This window comes from Cornus florida, unplaced genomic scaffold (assembly GCF_030987335.1).
Source record: "Cornus florida cultivar Cherokee Brave unplaced genomic scaffold, ASM3098733v1 CherokeeBrave_3.0.0_Hap2_Chr06, whole genome shotgun sequence".
Taxonomy (NCBI): domain Eukaryota; kingdom Viridiplantae; phylum Streptophyta; class Magnoliopsida; order Cornales; family Cornaceae; genus Cornus; species Cornus florida.
The window spans coordinates 45777466-45790657 of record NW_026775576.1 but is presented as its reverse complement, the minus strand read 5'-3'; the positions used below and the strand labels follow the sequence as shown (position 1 = coordinate 45790657).

The 13192-nt window shown below is 33.9% G+C and overlaps 1 long non-coding RNA gene across 3 annotated transcripts; it reads right to left on the bottom strand.

Moving 5' to 3' along the window:
* Nucleotides 1–7215: 7215 nt before the first annotated feature.
* On the bottom strand, nt 7216–12680 carry LOC132311418 (uncharacterized). Of its 3 annotated transcripts, none has more exons than XR_009482974.1 (3): nt 12445–12656; nt 8882–9472; nt 7216–8284 (listed from the first exon to the last, which is right to left on the bottom strand). It is a non-coding gene; the product is annotated as an uncharacterized LOC132311418 (long non-coding RNA). The 3 variants fall into 3 exon arrangements; XR_009482973.1 differs by having other exon boundaries at nt 8894–9472; nt 12445–12655; XR_009482972.1 differs by having other exon boundaries at nt 7216–9472; nt 12445–12680.
* Nucleotides 12681–13192: the final 512 nt, after the last annotated feature.

Below are 13192 nucleotides of genomic sequence, written 5' to 3'. Positions count from 1 at the left end.
GCTGATCAGATTTTATCAAAAGATTTCGACGAATCCATTTTTAACCTGGAATGAGCCCAGTTTTATCAGAAACAGCCCAACTAGCAGATATCGACAGCTTCGCTGCCAAGGTAGGGTGCCTTTGAGCTGAATTCAATCATTTAATGCTCGAGAATGACGTTTCCCAATTTTGAATATTTTGGGATTTTTGTTAGAAAATTAAACGGATTCGATTTGCTTTCTTTTTTGGTATTTAGTAATTTTTAGTAATTAAGTTTCTTTCCTTATTTTTACAGAATATTCAGAGTAAGTTTGTTTTTTATCAGTTTTCTTGCACGGTTAGTTTTCTTACGTTTTTAGGATTTTTTAGGGTTTTTATTTATAAATACATGTACTGCAGAGCAAGTCATTCATTCAATTATTAATATATTATGAGATTCCTTTGCGAATTTTTTTTTGTTCCTTATGGATTCAAGGTATCCTTGTTCCTTTGTGAACAATTTATTGCTTTCCTTTACGTCACACTCACTCCTATTCCAGGTAACGCCATTTAAAAATAAATAAAAAAACTACTAAAAAAATATATATTACAGAAATAAAAATAAAGTCCTCGATCGATGTGAAATTGAATGTGTGAGTGGTCTATTTTCCCACAAGGACATTGCATTGAAAAAGATAACAATGAAAAGAAGCTTCAACCACCCACTAACAATGTTCGTTTTGACTCTTTTAATTTGTTTTAACCTTCTTAGCTTCGCAACCATGAAGAAGCTTTTGGGAAGGATGACCAAAAGGTGCAAAGGTGGAGAAATGCTTTGGTTGAGGCAGCAAACTTAAGCGGGTTCGAGCCAAAAGAAATTGCAAATGGGTAATTAATTTCAAGCTCAAACTATAATTTTAATATGTTTCTATCAGTATTTAGCTGTATTGTTTTATTTGTTATTATTTATTGTCTTCAGCAATATTAACATCTTTAATTATATTAACGATTTTGTGGATTGAAGTTCATTTTGGTATTAGATTGAGTAGCTATATCTATGAATTCTTCATACTTTTTTTCCTTTTTTGGGGCCTATATATATGTGTGTGTGTATATATATATATATATATATATATATCTATTTTTTTAGCTAGGGGCCTATATGAATTCTTCACCCGAATATCAGAATATGGATGCATTGTTGAACCATTGATTATATGCACTTTTATTTTCTAAGATCTTTCTCCTCACTCCTACTATGTGGCTGCCTCGTACTAGAACTATTTTACATCCACCATGCATAGACCTATACAGAATTTTATATAAAAGATATCAAGACTTCGTTTGTAAATTTTCCCACTAATATTTTATCAACTTTTTAATGTGTATTACTCTAATTCTATCAATTTGATTTATAAATTTAGTTGTTTATCGTATTATCTTGTATATTAGTTATGATTGACATGAATATTCATTATAGTAACTTCAATCTTTATCTCTTATTAATACAATCGAACCCAGACTCTTGATTTTTTTTAATATGTTTCGTACTTGATAGGCATGAGGCACATTTTATTCAGAAAACTGTTCAAGAGATTATGGGAAAATTGGGGAAGCATATACCGTTACATGTTGCCCAATACTCAGTGGGGTTAGATTATCGTGTAATGTGCGCATTGTAGGGATTTGTGAAGCTGGCGGAATAGGAAAAACAACCATTGCTAAAACTGTTTTCAACAGAAAATTTGATAATTTTGAAAGTCATTGTTTCCTTACAAATGTTATAGAAGAGTCAAAGAAAAATGATCTAGCGCATCTCCAACAAAAACTCTTGAAAGAAATTCTAATGGAAGAAGATTTAAAGATATGGAATGTTCACCACAGGATCATTGTGATCAAGGAAAGACAACACAAGAAGATTCTTGTAGTTATCGATGATGTGAATAGTTTGGAGCAATTAAAAGACTAGCTGGGGGAAATGACTAGTTTGGTGGTCCTGGAAGTGAGATCATCATAACAACTAGAGATAAACGTGTGTTGGAGTAGTGTGAAGTTCTTGATAATGAAATTTACATGGTTGAGCTGTTGAATGATGATGAAGCTCTTCAACTCTTTAGTTGGAATGCCTTCAAGAAGAACTATCCCGAAGAGAATTATTTGGAACTCTCATGGAGTGTAATTAATTATGCTCAAGGCCTTCCATTAGCTCTCCAAGTTTCGGGTTCTCTTTTATTTAGAAGAAACATAGAATATTGGACAAATGAATTAGGTAGATCGAAAAAAAATTCCAAATAATGAAATTAATGAAGTTCTCAAGGTAAGTTTTGATGGTCTTGATGATTCAGAGACGTATCAATTCCTTGATATCACTTATTTCTTTAAAGGGTATGATAAAGATGAAGTAATGAGTATATTGGGCAGCATTGAGTTTCCCCCACGAATTCCAGTTCTTATCGAACGTTCCTTGATAACTATCTCACACGCCAATAGGTTGTGGATGCATGATTCGATACAAGAAATGGGTTGGGAAATTGTTCGTAAAGAATCACTTGATCCCGACAAACGCAGTAGATTGTACACTCATAAAGATATCTATAAAGTACTCAAAGAGAATACGGTATGTTCACCCACATATAAATTCTTTCCACATGCAATTAGTTCATAAAACATAGGCTTTTGCTTTATCTTCTTCTTTTTTTGTTTTTTTTTTATTTTCTACATATAAGCAGCTGCAAAACTTGTATTTCTCTAATAATTAGGTTTTAACATAATGTGGTAACTTACACTATGTTCTTGATAATCAGGGGACAAAAAAAATTAAAGCCATCATGCTAAACATACCTCATCACCGTGTATCAGAGGAGTTACATGTAAATGTTAATGTCTTTGTGAAGATGAAGAGACTTAAACTCGCTCAAATTTAGTGGCATACGGCCTCGTGGACGCCTTACATATCTTCCAAATGAATTATGTTATCTTCATTGGGAAGATTACCCGGAAAGATTTTTGCCATCCAATTTCCATCCAGAAAATCTTGTTCAACTTCACCTTCCCAATAGCCAAATCCAACAAATTCCAATGGACATCGAGGTATGATGACAGTTTATTTACATATGAATTGTATTGTTGGTTGTATTGAAACTGATTTATTTTTTGCATTGTTTGTTTGCTTAACAGTTAGGGATGTTAAAACATCTCAATTTCGGCTACTCCCCATATTTGGAAAAAATTCTTGATCTGTCCAATTTCCCACTTCTTGAGGAATTAAATCTCGAAGGTTGTGAAAATCCAGTTGAGGTTCAGCTTTCCAGTGGAGTTCATGAGAGGCTCCTTGTTGGAAAGATTAAATCCAAGTGAAAACAATTTCACAAGCATACCAGCAACCTTCAAACAATTCACAAAGCTCACATATCTAAATTTGAGACATTGCACAAGCCTCCGAAAGTTGACGTCACTTCCATCATCTATAAGGTGTGTTGATGCAATTGGTTGCAAATCATTGGAACAGTATTGGTTTCCACCAAGTGTAGGCAGTCCAGACTATCGGCAATTCAGCTTCACAGACAGCTACAACATGCCAAATCAATTATCACAAAGTCAACTTCAGGTTCATCCCTCCTCTGTCTCTCTTTATATAAAGTAGTATATATATACATATATATGAAAAGTTAGCTTGCCGATCTTTATATATGCATGGAAATGGGTACAATAATTGTTCCTGGAAGTGAGATTCCGCAATGGTTTAAACATAAGAATGAGGCTGAAGGATCTAACTGCTTTTTCTGGGTAGATCATCCACTGTCTTACAATAACGTCAAAGGAATTGCCTCGAACAATTCCGTGAAACCAAGCACCCAAAGATATTCTTGGACCTCCACGTCATTGGTGAGTCGGGGATCCGCTTTTATGGTACCCACGTTAATGTACGAGAGATTGTGTCGTCAGATCACGTCATTTTCATTCACAAAACCGAATATTATGATGTGCTCATACGAAGATCCATTGGCCTTGCCAATATTCGTGATGATGCCTCTTACATTCAAGCTTTAGTATACTTCAACTACTCAGCACAAAAACTGAAGGTCAAGAAATTGGGTGTCCATCTAATTATGAGAGGAGGAGCAAGCTGAGACGTCAAAGCAAGGTGTGTGACACACTAAGTGAGTGCAAATATTCAATATTATTTCTTCAAACTTAATTTTTCTAGGCTTAATTAATTACGAAATCGTCATGATTTGAATCGGAGTTTCACGTTTCACAAGTTAATATGTTAGTTTTTTTTTTTTTATTATTGAATTTATAATTGAGTTGACACCTAATAAAAAAAAAAATAGGAATGAAAATTTTAAAAGAAATTTAAGTAGAAAAACAAGTTTATAAGGAAAATTGAAGAAATTGCTTTCCATAGTATTGGATTTTGCTCATTCTTTTTTCTTTCCATAGTATTGGATTTTGCTTTTCTTTTTCTTTTTCTTTGTCGTCTTTAACTTGCTCATATACCCACAGTGATGGGGAAAAAAAATGTAATCGAACAACAATCTAAGGTTGTCGTACCTTTAATTCAGTTGTGGAAATGCTCATCAAACAAGAAGTAAATAATGGTATCACATGTGATGTTATATTTATCATATTAAAACACTAAAAAGTCACATTTAATATTAAAAAAGGACTATGTATGAATTCTATGTTTAAAAGCAAAATGATAAGCAAAGCAAAGCAAACTGTTCCGAAAAATATGGAATTCATGGCAAGTTTAAAAGCAAATCCTGTGATTAAAGTTTACAAGTTGCGGGTGTTATGACAATGGAATAATATTGTCGTCACATCCACCAACTACTAGCAACAGTGAACCACAAAGGTTGAACAAGTATTAGTTTGCTTCATTAGTAGCAAGTAAATTAAAATTCACTCAAAATACTAAACTATAAATTAAAATTCACTCAAAATACTAAACTAACTTATCCTTTTAACATAATGGGAAATTAAATAAGAAAAATATAAAAATAATATGAAATCAAGTACACAACATATAATAATCATAAATCTTCTCATTGCGTGATTAAAACATTCATCCGTATCCAAAAATCAAACACACTGATTGATGAGCAGAAAGAAATCGAAAATGAACCAAAATTATAGGATTGATAGAAACCCTAAACCCAAATTTACAAAATCAAACACACAGCAGATAGATGAGACCAAAAATCAAAGCATTGAAAGATAGAAACCCTAAACCCCAAATCAAAGATGGCTCAAAAGCTGCCTTTCTCAAACATCTGGCGTTGCCTCGATCTGAGCTTCTTGGGCATCTTCATTGAGAGGAATAGTAATCCAAAGAACACCATGCTTAAGCAATAGACATATATCCCTTCACGGAGGCCTTTGTAGAACCTTCCTTCATCCCCATACTTGGCCTCGCTCTTGCACTAATTCTTTGTGAGCAGTGAGGAAGAAAAAAAAGCACTCGCCACACAGGACTCGAAATTCTTGTTCTCTTGGATTTTGCTCATTCTTTTTCTTCATATGTCAGTCACAATTTATGAAACGGACAACAAAAAAAGAGCGGAGAGAGTAGTATTGGAAAATTGAAGAAATTGCTTTCCATGTTAATTAGGTGTACTGAGGAGAGCCATTGCAGACCCCAAGGCTCCATTTTAACAAAAATCCAAGAGGACAGTTCTATGCTTGTGAAACAGAAAAGGATCCTTTTAGAGATATTTCTGTATGTTGCCAATTTCATGTTTGGTTTCAAATGTAATTAAGAATTTCAATTGTGATGACAATGTGTTTTGTTTGTATTAAAATCTAGCTTTTTAATTTTTTCAATATAGGATTTGATCTTGTCACGCTTGCTTGTATAAGACTTTTGCATGTTAATTGATAATGTCCGTTTGTTTAATAAACTCAAATTGTTTTTAGTTCAAAATCACTGGAGCCTTAAACTCACTGTATGTCACTTGAAAAAATGAGCACAAATAAGAAGGAACTTCGTTTAATTTCATATCATAATGTGAACTTTGATACTATACATACAATCACTATTGCCACGAAAAAAAAAAAAAAAAAAAGGAAAAAAAAAAAAAAAAAGAACTTCATGTACAAGCATGCATTCTGCTTCACTTTCTTTTATTTCTTTTTTTTTTTTTTTTTTTTTTTTTTTTCCGGCAATTTACATTCAAAGTGGTATTTTTTTTAGTTGCTCCACATTAATTTATTCATAATATTAATTTATTCTCATTTTTATCCTTTGATGCACCAACATCATCATTAATTCAGGGTATTTCTGCAACTACAAGTTCCTAATTTCAAAGCATGAAAAACTGTCGCATGGAATGAGCTTTGGACATGTTTCTTTTGACCATGGACCAATAAAACGACAAACACAGCAAATACAGTGTACGAATCTCCCGCCATTACCGAGTCTAGAGAAGGCCAGAACCCTAATATTGTTCTGCCAAATCCAGCAAACCTACATATCCACAAAGATCATGCCTGGTGCACTTGGCCTCTGGTAATTCCAGGTTAGACCACAAATCACTCTAAAATTAATAATCACCCGGTCTTACATGATGCTCCTGAAATTGAAGTTCCTCGTCGTGTTCAAGGAAATTAAAACCATTGCCCCAAAACCCATTCTCACATTTGATCATATCAATTAGGATTTAAAGAAATTTAAAATAAAATTCAACCCACCTCCCTCAAGTTCTTTGATAAAATCCAAGATAGAAAAAGAAACAAAGAAAGGAATAAGAGATGTTAGACCGTAAAAACAGCCGAAGTGTAAGGAAGAAAGGAAGGCATTGACTATTGAAAATTTCTTATTTATAATAATAAATTAATAATTAATTAATTAACCCTTCAAATCTAAGTTACCACATAAAAAATAACCAAATTTCCCCATATGCTATGACATTCTTCCCAACAATAATTCATTCAAAAATGGTACTTCCTTCCACAAGGACCCATTCAAAGGACCACCCACTGACAAGATATTAGATACCTTTTACCAAACAGGACAGAGCTTAAAAAAATAAATTCAAAATTTGTGAAGAAAATCTTATGATTCAATAGTTGAGTTGCATAGTATATATAGAGAGAGTTCAGATGCATCTCTCCTATAATCAAGCAAGACAAATTCAGTCATTTATCAAAATGGAGCCTTAAACTCACTGTACACTGCTTTAAAAATTGACCACAATAAGAAGGAACTTTGTTCAGTATTTCACATCACAAAGTAAACTTTGGCACATTACTAATAAACAGAAAGAAAAATAATGAATTTCATGTACATTCAATAACACATTTTCTTACAATAATTCTTAGAACACATATACTTATGAAAGCACCTTCACTTTCTCAACTAGATTTCGAAACTGACATCCAAAGTCAGATATTTTTTAGTCTCTCCCCATTTTATAAAAACCTCAGTTTGTTTTCATAACAACATCAATATCAAAGCATGAAAAGTGGTACAAGGTTGGTCATGTTTCTTTTGACCATGGACAATCAAAACCCCTCAGAATTAAATGTGAGTTTGTACCAAATACTTAATTGTAAAAGGGGGCCCTCAGTGTGTTCAACGGATTCATTGATGATTGTTTAAGAGTAAAGGGGCGGCAAGCCCTTATGTCCTTTCTTCACTACGAAGAAGAAATTCTTCTTCAAATGCGAGTGTCGGGAAGGACAATATGCTTCCACCAAATCCAACAGACCTACATATTTAGCAAGGCTCATGCTTGCTTCACTTGGCCCGTGGCTATTATGGTTGGCCCCAAAACACAATGAAACTAAGAATCATTCACTCCTATTAATTAAGACCCACATTCAGCAGGGTGATATCACAAGTGGGTACATGCTACACCTTAAATGTAAGTTACTTGTCTCATATTCAATAAATTAAATCCATCCCCCCAAACCCCATCAAAACAAAAAAGGACAAACAAAGGAATAAGAGATTATATACCTTCTGACTAGGTGGTGGTCGTCGTTTATTTGTTTTACACCTTTGGAGCTTCCTCTCTGCTTCTTACTTTCTTTTAGCTACAAGTTTCTTGGCAAGTCACCACCATCTTCCCTATATGTAAACTCATTCTCCAAAGCAAAGTAGGAAGTTACCTGGACATCAAGCTCAGCCATCTGCTAGGATATAGAATAGCTTTCTGAAATATCATTATTAATCTCCAGATCTCTGGCTCTTAAGTAATTTTGTAAGCTTCAATGGCTTCTTCTTCTTCTTCCTCCATAGCTCAATGGAAATATGATGTGTTCTTAAGTTTTAGAGGTGAAGACATGCACAAGAACTTTGTCGACCATCTCCATGCAGCCCTACAAAAAAAAGGAATCGAGACCTTTAAAGATGACAAAAACTTGAGAGAGGAAAATCGATTTCAACAGCACTCCCGACGGCAATTAAGGAATCAAGATTTGTTGTTATTGTTTTCTCTAAAAACTATGCTTCTTCCTCGTGGTGCTTGGATGAACTTGTAGAGATCATTGAATGCAAGAACAAGATAGGACAGATAGTTTTTCCTATCTTCTACACTGTGGATCCATCCAAAGTAAGGAAACAAACAGAGAGTTTTGCAGAAGCATTTGCCAAACATGAAGAAAATTTTGGGGATGAAAAAGAAAAGGTGCAAAGATGGAGGGAAGCTTTGGTGGATGCAGCAAACTTAAGCGGGTGGGATTTAAACAATATAGCAAATGGGTAAAAGTCATTTTCCTACCCACATTGGATAAAATAGTCATTTTGCATGGTCTGTATTTATATTTATTTATTTATTCTGCCAAAATGAGGGTACTATTGTCATTTTAAGTCTTCAAGGGCCTATTTGCACCAATTCAATAGTATAGGGGTATTTTAAACTAGACAAGGACTATTTTGCACTACATCGATAGAAGAGGGGTTTTCTTGCACTTAACCCTATGCTTAACTGATTAGGAGTGAAGGTTTTTGATTCATCAAAAAACTCCAGAGGAATGAATGATGCCACTCTCTCATGCTTGGAAGTCTAATTGCTGCAGCATCTCCACGGTAGTTGTCTTCTATTGCAATGGCAATGGGGGCTTCTTGACAGTTATGAGAAACCTTTCCGACGTCACTTCTTCCAAAATCAACCAGCATACTGTACGTCTGTACATGCTCTGCACACTGCTTTTGATCATTAAGAAGCTGCATTTCCGTCATCTCATCGTCGTGTGGAGCCTTTTCTTCTTGCATGGCCCTTCTTGGGCTCTCCACTCACCAAAAACTAAACATTTACATGGCTGGCATCAGTAACAGTGGTCGCTGAGCATATCACGAGGAATCAATGGATGCGGGTGCATTTGTTGCTCACTTGCACAGTGGTTGTTGGTGGTGGGCATCGCACAATTAACGTTCAGGTCAAATTTATATTTCCGAACAATGGAAAGCAAAGCTGTCACATCTCATCGAGTCAGCATTGCAGTAAAGTAAGCTGATTTTGACTTGCTTCATGAGGTGATTGAAAGAAAAGAGTTGGGGGATGTTCCCTGTGAACAAATGATTTAACAATTTACTCACCCACAAAAAAAAAAAAAAAAAAAACATTGATAGTTAATTTTAACAACTAGTTAAGTTAATTACAAAAATGAATACTACCGTACTAATTTTAAATATGTATAAACTGCACGTTTATCCCATTGCATTTAACACATATCATTATTATAAAGAGAGACAAAAAATGATAAGATAAGAATGAATATATAACATATTCTATAATGTTGAACCTGTTTAAGTTGCAATTAAATAGAAATATCTAGTGTTCGGTGGCAGGATGACCACTACGAGGAACAAATAATTTAACACTTCCAATAATAATTGACTGATAAACAAAAAGAGTATGCACTACAATTCAAAATAGCATGCACATTTTTTTTCTTAGTTGAATTAATGATGCATTTAATATTATTACAAAGACGACACAAATGATAAGATAAACGTGAATATGTGAATATATTTATGTAACCATAGTGTTGAAAGTGTAAAGAATATTTATTTTACTTATTATTTAAAGTGAACTATTTTAAAATACCAAGATAAAGAAACAAAAATAAAAAAGTAAGAGATGATGGATTCGCATATGAATAAAACTAAAGAATTATAAAAATAAATAAAAACAATATGTATACATACATTAATATTTATAATAAAATGTAGTGGAATTTTGACGAAGTGGACTTGCAAAAGTGAAGGACAGAGAAGAGCAAGATATAATGAATGGGTATATAAAAAAAAAGACTAAGACTTATAAAAAAGAAAATCAATAGGAGTATAGAAATTAATAAAACATGTTTATATATATATATATATATATATATATATACACACAACTTATCTACAACAAAGGAAAAAAAGAAGATCAAAAACATGTCTCATAGCTCATAGGTGAGTGTGTGGTGAGAAGAAATGTCATGCGGATTTAGCATGGGCAAACACATGTCCTATGTCATGACCCGAAATATGGGTAGTAACAAAACAATATTAAAAAAAAGTTCCTTTAATCTCCAAGAGATAAACAAAGCAATCATCAAAAATAGATACAAATATCATCAACCAACTTCCACTGCGCTACTCTATTCATTGCCCAAATTTTTCATATACAATTCTCATAAATATATTTCGTGAACAAATGAAATCTCATTAATGATCAACTACTAAGCTTAGAATTATACACCAAAACCCTCTTTCACAATAGAAAGAAATCAATTCTAAATCATAGGGTACGATTAGGGGGTGCTAGAATGCAACAAGGGACAACAATCCATAGTTTGATCAGGGGGGTTTATTGCACTTTACCCTGAGGAGGAGGTGGTGTCATACTTATCGCTGCTTCGTTGCTAGTGTTATGTGATTGTTCCAGGTCGGGTTGTAGAGGTTGTGTTTGGTGTTGTCGTCCACATTTTTGCTTCGCCGTTGGTGCTATGTGACCTTTCCCGGGTCCGTTGCAGATGTGGTGTTTGGTGGTAGTAGAATGAGGTGGGATTGTGGGAACGGGTGCTAAAATGAGGTGGGGTGGTGGTGTGTTGTCCAATTTTGATTGGTTATTGAAATTTTATGACACGGCAGCACAAGTTTATAAAGCATCAAAACGGTGCAGTGCTATTATGGGTAATCTTGTAATATTCTTTTTTTTGGTACCGGAGACCTCTCCTATTGTCCTCAAATGCAACTTTTTAATAGTTTAGGGGGCTCTTTTTAATTCAGGGGGGTTTTGTGCAAATGCCTTATAGTTCAGGTGGATTTATTGCACTTTTCCCTAAAATCTAGGCAGCAAATACTTCAAAAATATGTAGAAAATTAGTTCGACACTAAATTTATATGGAAAGTGGACTTATGAAATAATAAAACTGGAAGTTTTTAAAATTTTCGAAGGTCAAGAAGTCAGCCAAATAAAATGTTCAAAATCTTATTTCAACCAGTGAAAAAATTCAGATTTTTATAAAAATATATGTTCATCCAAGGTACTAGGCATGTAGATGAACATGTAGTACAAAATTTAGATCATTTGGAAAACTACAACCCTTTGGAGAAATTATTGAATTGAAGCCCAATGAACCATTCTTGTTTGTTTCAAATCTCAAAATTCAAGCTACAACTCGTTTGAAATCTAAACAATAGTCCATAAAATTCCCACAAAATGTCCACAACTGATACGATTACATGTTTAGATCAAATTCTTAAATTACATCAATGTGCTAAAAAATAAGAGCATTTAAGCATTTACTCAAACACTAAGTATACAAGGTCATGCAAGTCTTTAATTTAGCAAAATTCCAGCAACTCCAAGTCTTGTTAATGACTCATTAAAACTACAATGATGGTGGGGTTAGACCAGGGGCGGAGCCAATTCAGGCATGGGGCATGTGCCCCCTAGCCTGGCCCGCCCAATAGAATATATATAGTTAATTTGTATTTTCTTTTTAAGCATGTATGAAAAATTATATATCGTCAAATTTATTTTCCATTCAAATTTCTTTTTTTTAAAGTCAAATTTTCCTTTTTGAATCATAGTCTAATTTATTTTCCATTCAAATTTATCTCAATTTTCCTTCTTTTGTCTTCCTTTTCTTTTTTCTTCTTAAAATTCTTCTTTTGTGCATGTGATTTATTTATTTATTTATTTTTAACTGTACCCCCTCCGAATTGAAATCCTGGCTCAGCCCTGGGGGAGACAATAAGTCCCAGCAGGAATTACACTAACAAAAGTAGCTAAGAGATTTCATGAAACCAAAGGAGCGTGATACCAAAAATGAGTACATTGGTATATCAACATATATATGTATACAAGATACTTCTCAACTAAGTAACATATTCAACAGATGATGGAGAATCAAAATGACCAAAGCAGGGAGAAACTCAAAACAAAATGATATACACAAGAATTGGGTACAACAAATATTCATGGCAACATCAAGAGATTGAAATAAAATCACCATATCTATCAAGGTTAAAGTAACCCTACCTTAGACAAGCATGAAAATGGAGATATGAAGAGCATGAAGATGATGGTTAACGGTACGTGGAGAACTCCCGGCCAACCCTTTTCTTCTCCTCTTATTTTCCAGCCCTTTCTTTCTCCTTCGCCGAACCCCACTCTTTCCTCTTCCTCTCGGTTTCCTTTCTTTTGCTCTGAATGTCAGATGACAGCTAGCATTTATTTATGAGGCTTGTGAGAATCAAAAGTCGTAGGTGGGGATGGTAAAGTTATAAGCAAGTGTATGGTGGAGATGAGATCTCAGGGCATGAAATGCATGAGAGAAACGTAGCCTTGAGGTGGCCAGGATGGATGACACGTGTAATCCACATCTAATTTTTCTAAATTGCATAACCACCACAATTTCTAAATAATCATAGACCAAGGTCCTCTAATTACTTACATTAACCACCCTACTAACTAAGGAAATCACAACAAGATCCAATCATCAAATAAATGATATAAAACTCCCAATTTAAATAACAAAATCTCCAAAATAAGTAAATCAGGTTACTAATCAAGATTAAAACCTAAATAAAAATCTAGAGTATTACATTGATCCTAGTTTATACAAGCAAGCTACATGGTCTCCACCAAATCAACCCTTAATTAATCACACAAACCACCGCCACTAACTAAGAAATCGCAAAAGACTTCTACTTTAATTTGCACACTTTAAAAAAATCCATTCCGCCCCATGTTTCCTTAAAAGACATAAAAACACCCAAATTTATTA